We start from the raw sequence: 23,787 nt of genomic DNA on the forward strand, positions 1-23,787 counted from the left end.
TCCATCGAACTCTTGTATGACCAGGTGCATTGTCAATGAGAAGTGATATTTTGAAAAAAGATATTTTTTCCTAAGCAGTAGGATGCAACAGTAGGCTTAAAACCATACTTTAAGCAGATGTGTTGCCATCCAGGCTTTGTTGTCCAATTTATAGAGCACAGACAGAATATATTTAGCATAATTCTTAAGGGCCCTAAAATGTTTTGGAATAATAAATAAGCATTGGATTCAACTTAAAGTCACTAGCTGCAGTAGCCCCTAACGAGAGAGTCAGTTGGTCCTTTGAAGCTTTGAAGCCAGGCATTGACTTCTCCTTTCTTGCTATGAAAGTCCTAGGGTGACATCTCCCTCCAACAGAAGTCTGCTTCACCGACATTGAAATTCTGTTGTTTAGTGTAACCAGACTCATCGTTGATCTTAGCTAGATCTCTTGTGCTGCGGCTTCTGCATCAGCACTTGCTGCCTCACCTTGCACTTTCATGTTATAGAGACGGCGTCTTTCCTTAAAAGTCACAAACCAACCTCCGCTAGATTCAAACTTTCCTTCTGCAGCTTCCTCACCTCTCTCAGCCTTCATGGAATTGAAGAGAGTTGGGGCCTTGCCTGGATTAGTTAGCCTTTGGCTTAAGGAAATGTGGTGGCTGGTTTGATCTTCTATCCAGACAACTAGAACTTTCTTACTATCAGCGATAGGGCTGCTTCACATTATTATCACTTACATGTTCACTAAGTAGCACTTTTAATTCCCTTTAAGAATTTTTCCTTTGCACTCACAACTTGGCTTGCTGTTTGGCACACAAGAGGCCTGGCTTTTGGACTGTCTTGGCTGTTGACGTGCTTTCCTCACTAAGCTTAATCATTTCTTGCTTTTGATTTAAAGTGAGAGATGTGCAACTCTTCCTTTTGCTTGAACACTTTGAGGCAATTGCAGAGTTATTAATTGTCCCAATTTCAATATTGCTGTGTCTCTGGGAATAGGGAGGCCCCAGGGGAGGGAAGGGATGGGGGAAATGCCAGCTGGTGGAGCAAACACACACATTTATCAATTAAGTTTGCCGTCTTGTATGGTCACGGTTTGTGGCACACTAAAACAATTACAATATAACACCCAAGATCACTGATCACAGATCACCATAACAGACATGATAATAATGAGAAAGTCTGAAATATTGTGAGAGTTACTAAAATGTGACGCAGGGCCACAAAGGCAGCACATGCTGCTGGGAAAATGGTGCTCATAGACTTGCAGGGTTTTCATAACTCTCCAATTTCAGGGGGTAAAAAGCAATGTCTGTAAAGCCAATAAAACAAAGCACAATAAAATAAGGTATGGCTATATTTATTAGTGGTATTCCCTAATGTATAGAATATTTTAACTTTAAAACATAAAGGAAAAGGGAGGGAAATGGAGAATTAAATAGTTGCTAATTTCTTAATTAAGTCATAATGAATATAGTAAAATGTTATTCTTCTTTAAAATGTACTATGAAGTAAGTATATTAGGGGTCTCATGATCTGCTGTCTGCAAGCTGGAGGCCCAGGAAAGCTGGTGATGCTGTACCTGTCTAAACCTGGGGACTTAAAGCCAAGAGAGCCAATGTTATAAATCCCAGTCTAAGTCTCAAGGCCACAGAACCAGGAGCACCAGTTTCCAAGCGCAGACGAAGATGGGTATCCCACCTCGAGAACAAAGAGAACACATTTGCCCTTCTTCCACCTTGTGGTTCAGTCTGCTCCCTCAGTGGAGTAGCTGATGCCCACCTTCTAAACTCAATCTACTGATTCAAATGCCAGTCTCTCCCCAGAACACCCTCCTAGACACACCAGAAATAATGTTTTACCAGTTATTTGGGCAACCCTTAGTCCAGTCAAGTTGCCATATAAAATTAAACATCACATTAATCATTCCTGAAAAATATTTATAAAGTCATAAGAAGCGGTGTAATGAATTCCTGAGTACTCACCTGGCAGTTGAACCTTCTCTTTTTCTGCCTAGTTGACATTCACCTCTACCCACTTGCCCCTGACACACCCAGAGATAACCACTACCCTGTTGTTGGTATCTGTCATTCCCAAGAATATTTTCACTACATATGTATAAACTTATAAAATTATATATAACTACATATAAAGCAACATATACATATATTATATATAATTTGGTAATTTACACTTCAGAGACATGGTATTGCCAGGTTATTATTTTCTATAGCTTGCTTTTGGCATTATGCAGATTATAGTCACCCTTATTGGTATATTTAGCTGTAATATGTTTCTTCTCAGTGCTGCACAGTATTCTGTTCTATAACTCTAGCAAAATTTATCTATTCTCTCCTTGCCATAAATTACAGTGGTTCCATTCCAGTCAGATATAAACAATGTTACTATAAACATTTCTATGCAGATCTTATGTTACACATTGATATAATACACCTAGAGAAACATAAAAAAGTCCAGGACATATACCTAGGACTAAAATTATTTTTAAAATACTAATTATTTCCTGTGGAAAAAGCAACTGTTTTGTGTGCCAAGAAATACAAAAATGAAAGAGATATTGCCCCTTCCCTTATTGAGTTTTCACACTCACAGAGAAAAACTTGAAAACAATTTAGTTCAATAAAATGGTAGATATACTAAAGTCCGTTCTGTTGCATGGTCCATTATATGGTATTGAGTCAAAATCTGCCTAGAATGATATTTGGACTGAGTCTTGAATGATGTGTAGCTATTTTCCAGATGGACAAAGTTTAAAATCATTCCTGGAAAAGGAAGAAGAATGAACAAATGCAAAGAGATGTGAATTAACACAGTATACTGCCAAAAGTTTCGACATGAGTTAAATTTAAAGGGACTGGGTTGGGTATAATAAAAAATGAAAGTAGACATTTTTTTTGCTTGTAAATATTCTTAAAAATTTCATTTTAATGCTAAAATGAGTAATCAGATGTTTAATCTTTTAAATAATTTCAATCTTTATGTAATGTAACAACTTTCACCTTTGCATCAGTGTTGGTTAATTTCCGAGTCCCAGGGAATAATTTCTGGAAAAAAAATCCAATTACTTCTCTTTTTACTTAATGGTCCTTTGAGCACTATCACGTCTTGACATCTTAGTAGTCTCTGCATTTCTCTAACAGCCTCCTGGCTCAGTGAAGGCAGGAAAGGTGCCGTAGTTGTCTCTGCAACTCCAGATACAGCACAGCTTCTGGACTTTCAGAGGCTCGGTTCATTTCTGTTGAGGATGCCAAGGGAGCACAACCTTGAAAATGCCTAGAAACAGGTACAGCATAAGTACTAAAAGCATAGATTTCGAAATCAAATATATCTCTCATTTTCTAGCTAGTATTTTGACAAGTAATTTAATTTTCTGTCTGTGGTACACATGTATAGAGATAATATATAAATCGAAATTCATGTAGCTCTCTACTGGTCTTTTAGGAGGCACAAATTATTACAAATAAGAAAATTAACAATGCATAAATCTATCAACATGCTGCATATGTTATTTTAATACTGTTTTCTATTTTCTTGACCTTATCTCTAATATATGTTTTAAGTTCTCTCTTCTAAAAAAACAGTATAAAATAATGCGAAGACTGTTGGGCCATATTGTTGCACTTTATCACATACAACTTCTATTCCAATGTTATGAATTTTGGAAAGCAAATCTTAACACTAGAACTATAAACTCAGCAAAAGCATTTAGATGGCACCTTATATAAATTAAAACAATTTAAACACTAATAGCTATCATAAAAAACAAAATCCTAAAGATATTATGCAAATAAGCAGGTGGTCCAAAAATAATTTATGTTTAATAGTTTTAAAAAGCACAATTAAGGCCAGGCGAGGTGGCTCACGCCTGTAATCCTAGCACTCTGGGAGGCCAAGGCGGGTGGATCATTTGAGCTCAGGAGTTCGAGACCAGCCTGAGCAAGAGCGAGACCCGATCTCTACCAAAAATAGAAAGAAATTAGCTGGACAACTAAAAATATACAGAAAAAATTAGCTAGGCATGGTGGCGCATGCCCTGTAGTCCTACCTACTGGGGAAGCTGAGGCAGTAGGATTGCTTGAGCCCAGGAGTTTGAGGTTGCTGTAAGCTAGGCTGACGCCAAGGCACTCTAACCCGGGCAGCAGAGTGAGACTCTGTCTCAAAAAAAAAAAAAAAAAAAAAGCACAACTAAATGGCAAAAATGCAAACCCAAATTATGACTTACAATGAAGATGGAACAACTGATAAAGTGTATGATATCATTAATATTCTAAAATTTGGAGGATGATATTATGATTAAAATATAATCAGTTTTCTCATAAAAATAAGACCATCAGTGTGACCCTTTTTCAAGATAGCACTGTGGGTCAAAAGAGAATTAGGTAGTTTATGACAGACCAATGTTCTTAGTGACAAAAGCTTGAAAATTTTGATAAAACACAAACATGATTTAATTAAAGCCATCAGAGAATAGTTAAAGCAACAACAACAAGAGTATTTTAAAATTCAGAGGAGAGAGAACTTGAAGGGTTAATTAAACACTTTGCAACTGATTTGTCTTGCATGTATTTGACTATTCTGGGCATGGGTAAGAGACTGCAAAACTGGTTGTCCTTTAAGAAGAAACTGCTATTGGAGGAGAGAGAAACCCATATAGAATTTGAAGTATTGGGTGTTAGAATGGAAAAATAGCCTCAAAAACACTCAGTTTTCCTTTCAAGACATTTACTGATTTCTGAAGCCCAGGTGACAGCCTAAAGAGTTTTGCTGAAAACCCCCAAAGTATAAAGAGAAATATTTATCAGTCTAATTGTGGCAAGGAGAAAAAGATGAGAGCTCCCAACTATGCAGGGGTAGGGATCTGTGTTGATCCTGATGGGCTCTGAGTTAAAAACCTTGTAGGAGCGCACTTCTGATACAGAGCTAATTTCAAGGTAGGCTAAAATTACCCAAACTGTCACTCAGCCCTGACTCAGGTCAATTATGTAATGTAATCTTGGGAGAAAACAAAATAAAACAAAACCATCTTGCTACAGTGAGATAAAGAATCAATAAAACTAGACTGAGTGATGACTCAGGTCTTGGAAACAGGCAGAGATTTAACATAACTATGAATAGTATATTAAAAGCTTTAGTGGAAAATTGGACAACATGCATGAACGTATTTCGGCAGAAGTACTGAAATTTTGAAAAAGAGTGAAATTGATCATCTACAAGGCACAAATCACATAGGAAGAGAGATAAAGAAATTTTTTGAAAAATTCTCTGGACACGACTAATGATGTATCTAATAAATATCATTAGACTAGATACAGCCAAGGAAAGAATCAGTAAACTTGAAAATAAATCTGTAGAAATCACCCAAACCAAAAAGCAAAGAAAAGAGAAAATAAAGGATGAAAAAGGTGGAATATTCATGATCTACAAGACAATGTTAAATGATCTAAGATAGGTGTGAATTGGAATTCTAAAAGGAAAAGAGAAAGAGAATGGATAAGAAGAAATATTTGAAGATATAGTGAGGAATGATTTTCAAATATAATTAATATATCAGAAAAACCACAGATAAAAGAAGCTCAGAGAAATCCAGGTAGTGTTAACATGAATTATCCTCAAAATATTGAAAGCCAATGGTAAAGAGAAAATCACAGAGGCAAACAAAGAAAAAATCCATAGATTTTATGAGGAACCCAAGCCAATATCTGATCAATTTCCTTTGCATAATGTGATGGCCTTGTATGAACTCATAACCATCAGTTCTTGGAATTGGCTTGGATAGATTTATTGGGCCCAGGCTGCCATTTTTTCCTTATGGAACACTTCTTTCTACATGCCAACAGACACAAGAGCTTCAAGGACAAAACAAAAACACATGAGACAAGAAAATATAAATAGACAAACATACAGTGAAAGCAAAGACTACATACAGCAGGAGGCTAAATAGGTTAATAACAGTATTTACCAAATGTTGCACATTCGGACCAAAAACTGTAATCAATAAATTCTTAGATAGCAAAATAATTTCGACAGCTAGAATTCAAAGATATTAGTCAGAGCTCAGATTGTTCTTGAGAGACTTTTTGGCAACACATTGACAGGACTTTTGAATTTGGAGAACAAAGGGCCTGATGAATGTCCTTCTTTTCTGTGGACCCAACAAATGCTGCCAAATGAGGGTCTGCAAAGCAATCTTAGGGGAAGCTTCATTTTTCAAAAAAATCTATCACTCAACATCTGAATAAAAAATATAAATATATTAGTTTCTAATGCAAGGGAGTGCTGTGCTTACAGTACATAGTACTTGAAAACAAGAAGGAAAATAGCATTTGTGAAGGCCTGTACACTGACGATGGGATTGCAAGTTTATACAGTCACTTTGGTAAACTGGAATTAAATATATACACAAGCCAGAAATTATACTGCTAGGTATATGCTCTCCCAAGTGTTCACATTTATACAAAAAAGACATGTGCAGAAGCATTATGCATAATACCTTAAAGCTAAAAATAACTAAGTGGTTCATATATAACAGAAGGAATTAATAAATTATAGTAAATTTATACAACAGAATATTCTAAGATAATAAAAAACAGTGAACTACTGCTACCCACAAAATGTGGGTGTTTCTCATCAACTTAAGGGTCAGGAACATATGTAATATGCATGTATAAAAGAGTACATACTATAATTCCATCGATACAAAGTTTTACAGATGAATCTTACATATGATACTAGGAGACCTGATCATGTTTACTTTTAAAGGTGGGTGTTTAGTAAGAGGGACCACAAGGTGGCCTAGTAGTAGGTATCTTATGTTCTATTTCTTTATAGGAGTTCTGGTTATATGGGTATATTTGTTCTGTCAAATTTCTCTGAACTTCATACTTGTGGTTTGTGCTGTTGTATGTCATGTCCTTATTCTCAGGAATCTTCTAAGAACAATAGTAGCATCCACATTATAGTTAGAGAATTTAAAGAGTTATTCTCATGCTGAGAACAATGTTAGGCATTTAATAATTGTTAGATATTGTTACTGATTACAATAGATTTTTACTAATTCACAGAAACAATATCAACCTTTAGAAAATTCATTACGGTGACAGACTTGAAACTTTCTGACATAGATTTTTCCTTGGAAATTGTGGGTGTATTTTCTGTAAGAAAGAGAAGTTTTTTGTTTTCTGTTTTTTTTTTTTTTTTCTTAATTCATCAACCATAAGGTGCTCACAGATGCCTAATTAGTGGCATGCATCGTGAAGGACATGCTTGGTGAGATTTCTGTGAAAATACCACACTCTGTTTGGCAACCTAAACTTTTAAATTCAGTCCCCTTCTGGACGAATGGCATTTATTTTTTGATATCTCCTCTAAAAGATCACTCACTTTGGTTTTTAAAAGATAAATTTCCTGTGACTATCTGGATCACTCAAATAAACAGAAATCTCCTCTTTTTCTGAAATACTGATAGCACCAATAGAAATTGCCCTTGGTCTAAATGTCGTATTAACTACCAAGTATTTATAAGAAACAATCACCTTTACAATTTGTTTTTTCCAAGTATGATATTGTAATATATACAGTTGTTAAAAATATAATATAGATATATGTTTAACAAAAAGTATGAAGGCCTAATATATTCAAAGCACTGTTGTACATTCAAGGTATATAAGTAGATTTAAGACAGCATACCTAACTTCCAAATTTCACAGTGTATATATGCATATGCACTAAAATAATATAAGAACACTTATAATTAGGTATCAAATGAATAAAATTATTTCAAGGAAAATATATGGTGAGGCTAGTTTAAATATGATAGTGTCAAAACTGAGTCTTGGATTATGTGTAGAACAAGGTGAAAAGAAAAGAAAAGAAGAATGAATACACTAAATCAAGATAATTTAAGCAAAGAAAAAAGTTCAGTGTGCATTAGATATAGTTGAGAAACAAAAGTAAATTTTTTGTGCTGAATAAAATGACAGATGGAAATGGTGCAAAGGCAAGTCAGAACTATGTAGGAAATGGCCATAAACAACAGACTAAGGATTTGGAAATTTATTCTGTAGGCAACATAAACCAATTGAAGATACACAGTTTGGGGGAGCTCACAGAGGTGGGAAAATTGGTTTGGTAGAATAATTTGGGGGTTGTTAGAAGGTAAGTGAAATATACAGCTCAAATCAAATGAAATATTATCCTATACAAATGTCTGAATGTAATCATTCGATGTTTTTTGTAAACAAATGTGTTGATATGATGATAATATTTACCCAGAGGACCCTAGCAAGACTGGAATCCTGTCCTTAGTTCCCTATCTGTCTGTGAATGTTCCTAAAGTGCACTATATAAGCAGATTAGAAGATTTAGCCCATAAATATTCTTCTTTGCTATTATGGTCTGGCCTCCAAGTAAAAACTCCATAATCTAGGCTGGACTCTCTTTAGTTCAAACCAGAGGCACTCTTAGTTCTAAACCCGACGTAGAGGAAAGACCTGCTCCTAGCACACCAGCCATGGAGAGAGCATGAGCGTCATTAAAGAAAATGCCCCTCTGGTCATGATCTGCCCAGACTTCTCAGTCAGAGGCAAAGTTCCTATCAACATCATCAAAGGAAGCTAATTCCTTTGATAGAAAGAGAAGGAAAGAGCAGAGAGTTAGAGATAAATTACTCTTTTTTTCTCCCAAGGAAGAAATCTTATCACTATGACCTAGAAAGTATTGTCAAATTTGCCAATATTCCAAAAACCCTTCTTAGGCGTGAAGAGCTGGCAACAGTGGTGATCTTTTCTTGAGAAATGCCCCCCTGCACCTTTGTGTTGTCTTTGATATGTTTTGCAGCCTGTCTCTCAGAAAAACCTGGGCTCTTCTTTTTGTTTGACTTTTTCCCTCCCATTGGAGGATATTAACGGAATATTAAAAAGGACACACCACTGCTATCACAGGCTGCCTTACAAATTCTGTACATGTTATTCTTCCTTGCTTGCAGAATTTACTACACATTTATAAAGGAACGGAGGAAACATAAAAAAGGGCATAAATACGAGATTGGACTCTGGAACGAAATAGCCTTAGGTTTGAATCTGTTCTGCCACTTACTGTGTAACTTTGAGAAAATTAATTAGCCTCTTTAAGTCTGTTTCCTCATCTGTAAAATGTGACCACTACATAATAACTCCCTAATGGGCCTGTTGTAAACTCCACAGGGCAATGGTTTCTCTTTTTTCACTGATGAATCCCTCCTACCTACAACAGTGTGTGCTCAGTGAATATTTGTTGGATGAATCATAAGAAATGCTGAGCTTAATGCCTGTAGAATGGAAATTACGTGATGATGATCATATCTATTATTACTTTATTATTATTTATGAGCAACAGCAGAAACAATCACAGCAATAATATCTCATTTTTAAATATGTGAATAGAACTCTGCTAGCTTTTCACTACTAAACATCATGCTGGCAGCTTGTTTCAGATGAATATGACCTGTGATTTAAGGAAGTGCATGTCTCTTCTGGTTTTACTAAAAGATTTAGTTCAATCAGTAATATATATATTACATTTTATTAAATTCCATTTCAGAATCAAAATAGTTTTTCTTTAAATATTTCTTAAAATTCTATCATTGTGACATTCCTGTGATAAATCTTATGTATTTAAGGTGTTTTCTAATGTAGTGCTGCATTTGATTTGATAGTATTATGTTTGATGACTTTGTTTCTACTTTTCAAGATAGATATGAAAGCTTTTTGTCTTTAAATGAGATTCTTATGTATTTCTATTGAGATTAATGCTGACAGCAAATTGTGAAGCTTTTGGCATTTTCTATGACTAAGGATAGTTTAATGAATAGCTTATTATCTGTTCTTTCCTATTTAAAAAGATCTTTTCTAGAGAGTTGTCTTTTCTCTGATCATTGTCTTTTTTCTTGATTAGTGGTCATTATTTGATGTTATTCTCAATATATTTTGAAGCCATTGGTCTATTTGGATTTTCTAACTTTTCTTATATCAAGGTTGAAAGTTTGTAATTCCTAGAGAAAGTGAAGGTGAAGAAAATATTATACCTTTAAATAATTTATAAATTATATTTATAATCTTTTATTATTTTAATGATTTTTTAAATTATGAATTTTGAAATGGGGTTTGTTTTCTTGGGAAACCATTGGCAATTAAGGAATATGAATATAAGGAGGAGGAAGGACTGAAGTGGGTGTGGTATGTTACAGAATGTACAATAGCTGATGAAATGCTTTGCATTTGAATGTCATTCCATCCTCTTTGATATGGTTTCTGTGTCTCTGTGGAATAAACACACTTTATGTGGCAAATTACTGATAGCCTTATACCTTATGAATCTTTTTGATATTAACAGAGTTAGGAAAAATACTTTCTCAAAATTTGCTCTGCACCAAAACCAAGCATATTTTTAACATATATATTTGGGTGAAGTATTGAAGTCAACAAATATCCACTGATTAATTACTGAATGCAAGAAAGAATAATATGTAAAACAGAAGACAAAAAAAGGAAAATAACTAGTCATACACCCGACATTTTAATCAATAACTATACAAACATGATACTGCAAGGCAGAAACTGATATAAGTTGTGAAAGAGATTTTAAGAAAGTAACTGACAATATTAAGCAAACTATTGGAAAGGTGGAGAAAATATTTGAAGAAATTTAAATTAAAAGTAAGAGCATGAAGATTGAGTTTCAACAGGACAGCATGAGAAGAATGTTTAGAGTCAGTTGGGGGGTGGTGAAGAAAGTAGTCTTGTGGTGTACGACTGTTCAAGAGAATTGTGAATTGTAGGATTTTAGGGTATCGATGAGAATGACAAAAGCATTCAGTGGGATTGAGACTATGGACGACATCTGAGATTTCTTCATGCAAAGATCATGTGGTTTGATGTACAATTGGTCCTATCTAGAATTAATTATGATGCAGTGCAGCCGGAGCTATTAAGACTTGACTTGTTTTAGAATTCAGGCAAAACAACGTCGAGAGCAGATTCTCTACTTAAGTGACTCAGAACTAAAATGATTTCAGCCATATTGACTGAATCAATTGATTAATACAATTTAACCATTAAATTTATCACGTTAGGGTGAGTTTAACATTTTTTCAACTAACTGTGGTTGAAAATTGAGGAACGGGTGTTTTACCACCACTAATAACAATCAAGGGAAAAAAAAAGCTTTCCCGACCTCTAAATAGGATTGTTTGGAAACCACTCTGAAATGTTAGGCATTTTAAGAGAAAGAAACATATAACTAAAAGTTAAATGAATATCTTAGTGTTACTTAAAAAGAAAATACATTTTTAAAAGAATACCTAATACTTGGATAATGATGAGTTTATAAAAGGGCCTCCTTATGTTCCCTTAGAAGAGCAGAAAAGAGAACCTTCCGCAGTTGACCTTTAACAAGTGTTTATTTGGTTCTTCTGTGTAGAACCTAATGAACCATTGCACGAGCAGTATGAGACATGAAATTCCCACACCCACCTTCCTTCTGCTCCATGGCCAGAGAAATAGCCAAGATTTTCTTTTTTAAAAAATTGGTAAACTAAGTATTACGGCATTCTGAAAGCATTTGAACACTTCCTTGCTTTTGTATTTTGATATCCTATGGAAAGATTATTTTCTTCTAAAAATATTACTAAACCTCTAGATTAATTTTTTAAATCAGATGTGTCATGGTAAGTCTTCATAAAAATTTAAGTACCTAAGTATAGGTAAGCAAAATTGATAAATGTAGCCAATCATTTGTTGGATTCATCTAGATAATATCCTAGACATTTTTTGATAGGAGAATTTACTTTTGAGTATTTATTTGTTATTTATTTAAATTCATTATCAATGTTGGTATTTTAGCAGCAGTTTTCAGAGCAGGTCTTGAGGATCCCTGAGAAGGTCCCTGACACACTCTCAGGGGGATCATGAGGTCAAAGTTATTTTGATAATAAAAATCTATAGGGCCTCTTCACTCATTCTCTCACGTGTGCACTGACATTTTCTAGATGTCAGTGACATGTCATCTCCTAGGAGAGAAAATGTAGCAACTGATAGAGGATTCTAGCTGTCTTCTATTGTCAGACATTAAGCATATTTGCAAAAAAACATAAAACAATGACAATTTTCTCATAAATTTATTTGTTTTGAGTAATATAGCTATTTTCTCATAAAATATGTCATTTATATTTACATGTAATTTTAAATATTATTTTTGAAGGAATTAATAACAATTTGCCCAAAGTTGTAGAGCTAGTATGGGCAGACTTATATTTATGTACTCATTCATTTTACTCAACATATGTATATTGTGTGCTTTCTTTGTATCAGGCATTATTCTACACAATCAGCATAAATCAATATACAAAACAAGAAAAAAAATTTCCCCTCTTAGAGTTTCATATAACTTGGAACCTCATACAGTGAAAAGAGCCAACTGTTTTATGCCCCAAACTAAAGCAGGCAGCCACAGTAGGAGATAAAAGTTTGCCTACTGGCAAAATTCAGATTAAAGGTGTTGCCTATTCATCTAAATCCAAAGCATCAATTACCCATTGGTAACTTGAATTCATTTGAGAGAATGTGATACAACAGAACACAGAAGCTAAATTAAAGACTCCATTAGATGTAAATAAGATCTTTTGTTATGATTACTTGCATTTGAAACAGACCGAAACCAATTCAATACAAAGCTCTCTAAATTCTTGAAGGCTTATGCACTGCAAAAAGAAACCCTAAACCTGGTTTGCAACTGCTTGTGGCTCTCAGTAAAAATAATCCCCATGTCCCTAAACTCTCACCAAGAGAACAGGGTTCAAAGGCATTCAGGTCCCCAAAACAATATCTTTTGTTGTTCCCTTGTGTGGTGTGGCCAAAGGAAGTGAAATGCCAAGAAGACTCACCTGGAGGGCACAGGCATAGCCACCAGCAGCAGCAACAAGGAAGTTTTGCTGAAAAGCAGAGTTAGGGCAAAGTGTGGGGGGGATGGGGGGGCAGACGGTCTTTCCAGTATCAGCCCAGTGAGATTTGACAGTGGCTTTGGATAAGTGAGCCACGAGTGATTCACATACTCTACCTCCTAAGAGGGAGTTTCATTATGGTTATCTTGGCTCTTTTTCTGCCATTGTCTGTTAGGCGTTTGGAGGTCAGAATTACTTGCCTTTTAGATTATAGGCTATCAGACAAAGAGAAGCCACATTCAGCCTTGATGAAGAGGATTGCACATCACCCACAGCCGAAATTTGAGCAGAGACGTGAGCTATTAGAAAAGTAGGTCATGAAAAGATTTTGGGGAAAGGAAGGCCAACAGCAGCAACTGCAAATCTTAGAGGAAGAAAAATGTCTTTTGTTCCTTTTTTTTTTTTTTTTTTTAAACAGAGTCTCACTCTGTTGCCCTGAATAGAGCACCCTGGCGTCAGCCTAGCTCCCAGCAACCTCAAACCCCTGGGTTCAAGCAATCCTCCTGCCTCAGCCTCCTGAGTAGCTGGGACTACAGGCACGTGCTACCATGCCTGGCTAATTTTTCTATTTTTAGTAGAGACGGGCTCTCCCTCTTGCTCTGGCTGGTCTCGAGCTCCTGAGTTCAAGTGATCCTCCCTCCTCGACCTCCATGTTTGTTCGTTTTTTGAGGAATGAAAAAATATTCAGGGTGAGTAGAGCACAGGAGACAATAAGAAAACAAATTATGACACTAAAGTACGAGACTGCACGTTGTGAGAATTTTAGGTTGCATTTGCCCAAAGGAAAACCTCAGAAAATTTCCAAGTGGAAAGTATACTTGATGCTGTCTTGGGAGTTGTTTCTAGTGGGAGAAAAGAGACCAGCAAGGAGACCCACTGAAAAGGGAAAGTACCAGTGAGAAAGACCGTGGTGGTTCTGACTACAGTGGTGTAGAGCAAATGGGGAGAGAATGGAATAATCTCTTGATAGGTTATGAGAGATGCAGGAGAGAAGAGAATGACTCATAGACTTGGGGGCTGTGAAAACGGGACCACCACTCATTAAACGAGGGAGCCCACAGCAGTCAGGGGCGTAGGGCTTCGGGGGAATGGAGCCACGAGCTCTGCTTTAGACGTTAAACATGAGGATCCTTTTACGCACTAAGGTAGAAATGCCACGCAGGTGTACTTTGGACATATTTAGCACACGTTCTCACACGGTCTTTAAAGGAATGTGTGACGATACCACCGCTTGAGTAAAACTGTAAGTAGGAAAGAGGAGAAATCTCAGGAAAAATTTTGGGAGAAGCTAATATTTAGAATTTGATAAGAACGGTTTGTTAAAAGTCTCCAAAGAGACTAAAAGGAGTATAGAGAAGAAAAATTCAAAAGGAAAAGAAATACAGCAAAATGTCATCTTTCAGAAGGCAAGTGCATTTCAAGGGCTTGGGCAAGTAAGAGCAGCCTCTGAGAGTATGAGAAACAGAAGGAACACGGTGCAATGTCAGTGGGCTGCTTCCTGTTTCCCTTCCCTCCTCTTCCTCAGCCCTGTTCTGCACCCCAACGCCTTTCCCCGAGGCTTCCCGGGAGGATTTGGGGACCTTCCTGCTGGGGCACCCAGATCCAGCTTGGGGGCCTCACTGGGACCCAGCAAGGCCTGACCTCCTGCCCAAACTTGCTTCTGTAGCTCCACCTCAAGGAAACAAGGTGTTTAATTTTGCATGTTTTCTGGCATGAATTAAGACACTTAAACTTGTGTATATGTGAGTGTACAGTTTGTTCTCCCACAGTGTCACCATAGCAACAGGTCCTGGCCATCAGTGGTTCATCATGCCTGGTCCCTCTCCACCCACCCCTGCACCCACTGAGCCCTGTGGTCGGTCCTGCCCCGAGGGCCTGGCGCCCCTGCCACCCCCACACACTTCCAGGCTCCACCGCCGCCCAGCAAACGTTTGCTTTCTCGTTTCAAATCAGGGTCCTCTGCTTCCTCCTCGGATGGGCCAATGATCCTGAGAAAACCCTTTCTCTGCCCACCTTGCTTCCCTCTCCGTCGCATACCCCGCCCGCCGTCGCTCCTCGTTCTTTCCAAACCTCGAAACCAACCAAAACCGTGAAAAGTATTTTTGTACCCTGTGTAACAAAATATTTACGCATCATAAAGGATTTTTCACGTGTGTACCATTAATTATTAAAGAGACCTTGTTCGCCCTGTCAGACGAGTTTAATGTTTAGTTTGAGGAATGAAGAAGAAAAGGGTTTCCATTCTTCAGCAAAAGGCTTTGTGTCAGGCATTCGGGAAGATAACTGATGAATTTGATGATAGAGTGTCTGTGAAATGCTAAGTCCCGCAACCAAGTCAGAAATGGATGAAAAGAGAATAGGAAAAAAAAAAAAAAGAAAGAAAAAAGAAAAAGAAAAGAAAAGGAAAAGAAGAAGGAGGAGAAGAAAGAAATGGGAACAAACTGTGTGGACGAATTTTCCTGTAAGGAGTAAAGGGAAATAGGCTGATTGTGAAGAAAGATGTAGGGTCAAGAGTGCTTTTAATACAGTACATGCTAGAGCAGGTTTCGTATACTGATAATAAAGTTCCAGCTAAAGAAAAATAATGGTAGAAACGAAGTTTTTGAGAAAGGGACATTAGATAGAATTCAGATACAAAAAAGAGTAATTTGTCCAAGATAAGAACAGGAACTCTTCTATTTTATCAGGAAATACGGGCTGGTAGGTTGTTGCATTTGAACATAGTAGATGATTACTTCCCTGCTCGCCTTGGAACATTCAGATTGTAAATGGCTTGTACATCATTTTTTCATTCATCTTTAACCTTTTTTTGGTAGCGAATATGTGTACAGTTTTCTTCGGTCTCCTCCTTGTTTTATAATTGGCGTGGACAGAATTGATTGATTATTTTTATTACAAAGGTTTATACAGATCTCTCTGGGGGAAAAATACCAGAAAGCCAGGAACATGTCTGCACTATATGTAGGGGACATCTAAAAGAAAGATATTTTAAGTTACCTAAAACATGTGATTATATTTTAAGTAACTACTTATCACTATTTAAGAATTACATATTTTTAATTGAAATAAGTCTCTTTAATGCATATGGATTGAGATTTTATATTTTACTCAAGTAATGTTACATGTTCTCATTATAATTTTTGCACAATGGATGTTAAACAAGAGCTTGAATATCAAAACACTTATGTTGTGATCAGCCAATGTTTAGAGAATGCCTAATGGTTAAGACTTCACAAAAATGAAAGACCAAAGGACAGTCTGCATTTTGTTTGCATTCAGACTTGACTGTCCCAGTTTGCAGATTCCAAAGTGCCTACAGGCAGCATACGTTCCATTTGCCTTTCCAGTTTGGGATTTTGTGAGCTCTTTCACAGCTGCTTAAGTCTTTGGAAGCCTCATTTGCAAACACACTTAATCACTGAGTCAAATAATTAGTCTGAGCATTAAAATAAAAGATTCTGTTCTTTAAAAAAAAATAACTGAAAATGTAAATAAATAAACTCAAAATATCAGGCTGCACTTTCCCGGAGTGCCTGGAGCACTGAAGGATTAAGTTCCTACTGTCTAACAATATGTGTGGGAAAGAGGAAAACCACAGGCAAGAACAATACAAACCTAAAAAAAAAAAAAAAGATCCAGTGCCTGATGTTAATAGAAATAACAACCATTTGACAATTCAAACTGCTCACCAGCCACTTTTTGTAGTAGTTGCAAGATCCAGAACAAGTTACGAAATGCAGTCAGATTGAATAGGAGCAAATCCAAGGCATGATATCATGAATTATGCAGGTGCATCTGCGGAGCCTCACCCACCTGTCAGCAGTCATTTCTGTACATTTTATGTATTCATTTCTGTAAAGATTTGCAGAAAGAGTGCGGCACATTTATATCTGCATATGTTCTCATTAAGGACAGAAGTTTGAAATCTTAGCCTAAATCATCTTTGCAAATTTGAATAATCAAATAAATGTATGGCCTTGTGAAAGGTTCACAATATTAGGGTGACTTAGGATTTATTAAAAACTAGTTTGAAAGTAGGATCCATTTTTTATGTAGAAACATTAGATTAAGTGTTTATGCAGGAGTACTGCAAAACTGCCATTGACATGGAGGAAAATTTTAAAGAACCCCAAATTCTCCAAAAGTACTTATGGATTTAATTACTGATACAAATTCTATCTTTGTACTCTTCAACTGAGTGAGCCATTCAAGTTGATATTCTATTAGGCTTGAAATGGATATGCCACATGGTAACTAGGCCTTTACACTAGTTTGAGGACCCAAGGATCTTATTTACCAAGATTTCAATAGGAAAATAAAACCTAAACAGTAAATAACAATTAAAAGCCAATTAAATCACAATGCAGATCTAGATATAGATTTCATTGATCGGAGATGGGTTACATTTATTTTATTTCAGACTATTTACTTTTAAAATTCATTGATTATTATGTATTGACTCATCTCATGGCTTTAGATCAATTGATATCACCGCATTACTCATGATAGCATTTTTCACATAGCACTGCCAATTTTGCTATTACTAATATTCTTTGCTAATATTCTCATCATCATATTGACTCATTTATCAACCCAAATGACAAGGTTGAGCTCAGTTTAGGTCTTGGGTTAGTTGGAGATTGTATCATGGCCCTCCAAATATGTCCACATCCTAATCCCTGTGAATATGTTACCCTGTATGGCAAGAAGGGCACTGTAGCCGTGATTACATTAATGATCTTGAGATGGGGACATTATCCTGGATTATCTGTATGAGCCTGATGTAATCACAAGGGTCCTTATAAAAAGGAGGCAGTGCAGTTGGAGTCAGTAAGGCATATATGAGGACATTAAGCTGACTTTGAAGACAGAGGAAGAGACCATGTGCCAAGGAATGTAGGTGGCCTTGGGAAGATGCAAAGGCAAGAGAGAGATGCTCCCCAGAGCCCCTCAAAGCACCAGCCAGGCTGACAACTTGGCCTTATCCAGCTGAATTGATTCTGGACTCCTGACCTCCTGAACTGTAAATTGTGTTGTTTTAAGCCTCTAAATTTGTGGTATGTATTATGTGTATATACACTATATTTGTACAGATATATATATGAATTTGTATATTTGTGTAATTGACCTGCCACTGAAAGTTTTGATTTGCATGAAACTGTTTTTTTTTTTTTTTTTGTAAACACAGGGAAAATATTCTGTTTCTATCTGATCCAATCATTTTTATAAATATGTTATACTTTTAATTATCATAGTCATAAATTTAATGTTTTTAAACATGCCCAAAGAAATGCTTTTAAAACTTCTTCTAATGTTGAATGAAATTCCTTTTTGTAAAGCTTTTAGCTTTTGATTTAAAATAATTTTTTATTCTCTCAAATATCCTGAATAGTGTTAAAACCATTATACACAAATATGAAATAGTATTTAATAATAACTATTCGAAATTGTACTTTTCCCACTTATCTGAGCTGAACAGTGCTATTTTTCTATTACTCTTCATAAGTTTGATTTTGAGATGAGAAGTTTTCCTTCATTCTCTTCTTGGAACTTATCCAACTTCCTTAGTCCATGTTTGTCTGTAACACTTGCGATTGCAGTATTGATATCTGCTGAGCCTGATGAAATTATATTTCCCCTTCAGCAGGAGGGTTTCTTTGCAACATAATTTTCTGCTCATTGCAATTCACAAAGAATTCTGTAAGTTTAAAACACTTAACTATGGCCCCTAGAAAATATGCAAGTATTATATGCAGTATTATAAGAATTTCAGAACTTAAAAAAAATTTTATCGTAAAGGAAAACTCAGAACTAGCCAGGCTATTTTTTCATGAAAAGTTGTTCTCTTACCCCCATCCCAGACTAAAACCAGAGGTGTGTTTGTTCTTAAACTGAATGGAGACATAAGCAATTCACATTCCTTGCCATAACTGTGAAGCTGATAGGCCAATCTCCCTTTTTGAACATTCCTCTGAAATCTTAAAGTACAAGTTGAAACATTCACTTAATCTTTTTTTTTTTTAATACAAGTTGTAATTACTTCCTTTAAATAGGCCTCAGTGCTTCTCAGAAAATAACAGAAAATTTAACAACAGGAGAAATTTTATCAGAACATGTAATTTGTTTCTTTAAAGAATTTGTAAATAGTCTGTTCTATTTTAAGTAGGCAGTTAGCAAAGAATCAAGATATTTTTGGTAGTTGAGAATTTTTAGGTTGATTTTTTGTGCATGCCTCATTTCAAGATCTAAATATAACAACCTGTTAAAAACTGATTCAATTTGCAATATTATTGTAGTGTATACTATTGTAACCATATAGAAGTACAGAATTGTATGAAGATTTGTTTTTCCTTATTTGTTTACAGATGTTTCCTCGTTCAAGGTATTCCTTCTTTAAAGCTACTGCCAAACTTCAGTGAAACAGAGAATCATTGCCATTTTATAACTAGAAAGTTGATATTTTCTTAAAATTGAATATTATGGAGTTTTTTTGGTGTCAGAAGCCATTGAGATTTTTTTCCCCAACTGCCTAAGAAATTCTGTAGACCATAATGAATCTTGTCTGCTAAACTAAAGCTGTTAGTGTTTAACTTCTCTCAACCATGTTATCCACCATATTTTGCCTATTTCTAAGCATTTAATTAGGGGACATAACTCAGATACAGTAGCATGAGTAAAGATAGACAAAAATAGAATGTTTTGGTGTAGTCTGTGCCTGTGTCTATATCTATGATACAATCTCATGGTTCCTGGAAAAACTTGAGCTCCCAATATATGTTCAATGGGTGAATGAATGAATGTGACTCCAGAAACCTATTTGGATCTGAAAAATCAGCATTCAGTGTCCTCAATGATACGAAAACTCCCCAGCCTCTGATATCACCCTGCCCTTGAATTGTCACATTGAATTTTTACAGAATCCGCTAACACAGGGAGAAAAATATTTTTTTTTCTTTTTGTTAAAAATTAAAATTACAAATAAGAATGACATCTAAAAGTTAATGACCAGCAATCACATCTGTTGTACTATGATTTTGACACATTGTTTTCTAGAGTTGATGCTTGAATGTGCCCCCTTATCCTGATTTAAAAACCAGAAGTTTTGCCTTGATTTTGGTTAGTGGCTTCAGGTCAAAATGAATAGGGCATTACTTGCACAATTTTTCTATCAAATAATTAGCTTTGGTTCTAACGTTCTGCATGAACACTTTCGGACGTCACTTCTCATTCTCAGTGTTCTTAATGAATCACAATGTTTGGATTGAATGTAATAAATTATAGGGGATGGTTTGTGGCCAGCAAAAAATCGCCTTTACTTATTTTAAGACACCGTCATTAGTGTATCTTTCTGGATGCTATTTATCCACCACCCACTGCCGAGTCCTTAATCACAGCATTTTTCTTTCCCTGTTGGAATGAGAGGGCAAAAAAGTCAATTTGAGATTTATCAAGAATGTTCTTCTGTCAGGAGACATTTACCACTTTCTTCTCTTGTGCACATTTTGTTATCTCTGCACAAAACAAACAGAGTTGTTTCATTCTCAGTTATTATTTGTTAAGTTCCATTGTATAGTTGGCTGCTCAAAACATAAGAAAGTCGGTATTACGCCTAAGAGTTTGAGTCCAAGTGTGAGAAAAGTGTTCTTCACATCACTGGCAGCTTTCATGTGGGAGCCGGTAAAAACAACTTTGTGTTCTTCTCCCTTGGAGACCTGTGGGGCAGTTTGATTATCCCCCTTCACACCGCTGTGCACACATCCGGCCTGGTCCACACGGGATCCTGTGGGTGTTTATTCTTCTTGGCCGTAGAGCCCCAAGGCTAAACCAAACAACAACAAAATTAGGCCTCTGGTTACATACCACTCATATAAACTCCCCCCACACTTGACACTTGGACACACAAGGGCACAGTAGCCTTTATTTTTCCCCTGGATAAAATAACCGGATAATTTTTAGCAGTACACAGCAGATTTCCACAAAAATTTGTGACTTTGATATTGGAAATTTGTAGCACGTGGCACTTCTGGAAATGTCTGCAATTTCTTGGCACAGATGGCTTTAACCTGGGCTACCTCTAGTCCTTTTTCCTGTTGTCTTAATCGCCCTTCCCCATCCCTATTCTCCAGTCCTTTTCTCTCTTTCATGGCTGCCTTGTGTCTGCCTGGGTATCTGACTTTTTGGTGTTTCTGTTAGTCCTTTATACAGAAACTCCTGCCTACTAAAGTGTCATTTATCTTGCCTGGTGGCATTATTCTGACTTGTGTGGTTAGCTTTATATTAGATGTTGTGAAAAATTAAAAATGACTTTACATGAATAAGATTTCATATTTCTATAGCTGCTTTAGGTGGTTTCAAATCCTTTTAACCTGTATCGTACCCCTAAACTCTCAGTGCTACCCTCTGAGGTAACTTCCTAGACCTCTTTAGAGTAGAAGATTTGCAAATAAAATAAACAATGACACTCTTATTTTTAAAAGCCCTATTACCTAAGATATGCTCTTATGTTAAACCAAAATGGGTGAAAACAGGAGAGGGGCTTCCATGAATGTGCCCTGGGGTGATCTTGCTGTGGACAAGTTTGACTTCTCCCAAATGCTCTTCGTACTGAGTCACAGGATAACACATCCTTCACAGCATGATCTATTGCCCTGTTATAGGAACCGTGGCTTGACAGTTGTGCTAGTTTTTGTGAATTAATAAACTGACGAGACACTAAAAAGAATAGATTAACTTACAGTTTCAGAAGAGGTGATGCTGGGACCTGGGGAAGCAGGGATTGTCATGAGGGTCTAGAGGAAATATTCTGAAATGAAAGAGAGCAATGTTAAAAATGCAAAGGAAAAGCGAAGAGGAGAACAACATATAATTATTAAAATTATGCATTGTTTACACATTGCTTATATATTAATTTTAAATGCAGGCCGGGCGCGGTGGCTCACGCCTGTAATCCTAGCACTCTGGGAGGCCGAGATGGGCGGATCGTTTGAGCTCAGGAGTTCGAGACCAGCCTGAGCAAGAGCGAGACCCCATCTCTACTAAAAATAGAAAGAAATTATATGGACAGCTAAAATATATATATAGAAAAAATTAGCCGGGCATGGTGGTGCATGCCTGTAGTCCCAGCTACTCGGGAGGCTGAGATAGAAGGATTGCTTGAGCCCAGGAGTTTGAGGTTGCTGTGAGCTAGGCTGACGCCACGGCACTCACTCTAGCCTGGGCAACAGAGTGAGACTCTGTCTCAAAAAAAAAAAAAAAAAAAAATTTTAAATGCATAGCTTCTTCCTTCTAATTTTCCCCCTCCTAATATTTTTGCACGTCGTCACTCTTGTTCTACAACCACTTCATTAGTGTGAACAAGGTGTGGGTAAAAGATGAAATGCAATTCAACATTGGTTCCTTGATATGAAATCTTGATCTACATCTTTTGACTATTTTAGGATTGGGCCAATTTTGAAACCACTTTTGCAATTACTCTGTAGTCATAAACCTATTTTAACAGATTTTTGAGAATAATTGAATATGAACCACTAGAAGTGAAAATCACATAAACTGGAATATAACACATAAATTAATGTTAGGTTCTGAGAAAACAAGGAAAAAATGATCCTTTAAATAAAAAAAAAGCATTTGGCAAAAATTAAATAACAGGATGAAGATGAACTCTGAGATTCAAATTTTGAAAATGTAGCTCTTCTGTATGACACCACATACTACTATGACTGAGGCAAATCACCTAATATCTCTTTAAAAGTTGAATAATAACCTGAGAAATATATTTCTCTTTCCTCGTCTCAGTATGTGACTCAGAAGCTTGTCTTGGGACTTGGGTTTTCCTGGTGTAAGAATGAAGGTCGTTGTTATTCTCGATGCTGAAGAGCAACCTGTACAGGATATACCTGCTTCTCATTCATGGTCCCCGTGTTGGGGGAGATGCTCTGAATTCACCGATCTCTGCACCAGAATCTCTATGTAGGGAGAGGCTAAGAGGTCCAGGGGAGGGAGCCCAACGCTTCTCGTTTACGTTTTCTTCTCTCTACCAGTTTACTCAGTCAGATGTGCTGACATATCAAAGTGCTTTTACAATAATCATCTACTCTGCCCTTCACCTTTTCAAAGGATGATAATAAACTCAGAGATTTATGGAAACATCTAAGATTGATTTATACTGTTTGTCCTTTGGCATTATATTGTTAACATGTGAAAAAACACTGAGAATCTACCCTCTGTCAAGACATGAAGGTAAGAAAACCTGAAGATCCATCAAGAATCTTACAAATCAGAGAGAAGAAAATAGATACTAATCAAATAATCATTTCCCAAATAAAATAGTCTCAAAATTATATGGCCACTATGAAAAAAAATATCATATGCTGTGAGAACATGTAAATTGATCAGGTGATGGGGGTTTGTGGGGCGGGGGTGGAGGCGAAGACAGTTGGGGGAGGGGGAGCAGAGAGGCAAAGGGCAGGTAGAAGGGGAGGTTGATCTGGGATCGGCAGAAGGAGCAGGAGTCACCCGTGGAGGGAGGCTGGGCTCCATAATTCCAGCATATAGAACAGCATGTGCAAAAACTTGGAGTGGAAAAGAACAAAGTCTTTCGAAAAACTGAAGGAGGTAAAAAGAGGTCTGTGTTTTGGGGAGAACACGGGAGTGGGAGCAGGCACTGTGATGGGGTTGGGAGGGTGTAACAGGCAGGACACACAGCCTTAATCGCCACGTCTTAATAGCCAACAGATCAGGTTGGTGATCTGTTAAATAATTCTGGAACACTGCTCACTTGATACATCTAGCAAAGAAGTTTTAGGAAGAAGCAT

Source organism: Eulemur rufifrons, chromosome 5 (assembly GCF_041146395.1).
Source record: "Eulemur rufifrons isolate Redbay chromosome 5, OSU_ERuf_1, whole genome shotgun sequence".
Taxonomy (NCBI): Eukaryota; Metazoa; Chordata; class Mammalia; order Primates; family Lemuridae; genus Eulemur; species Eulemur rufifrons.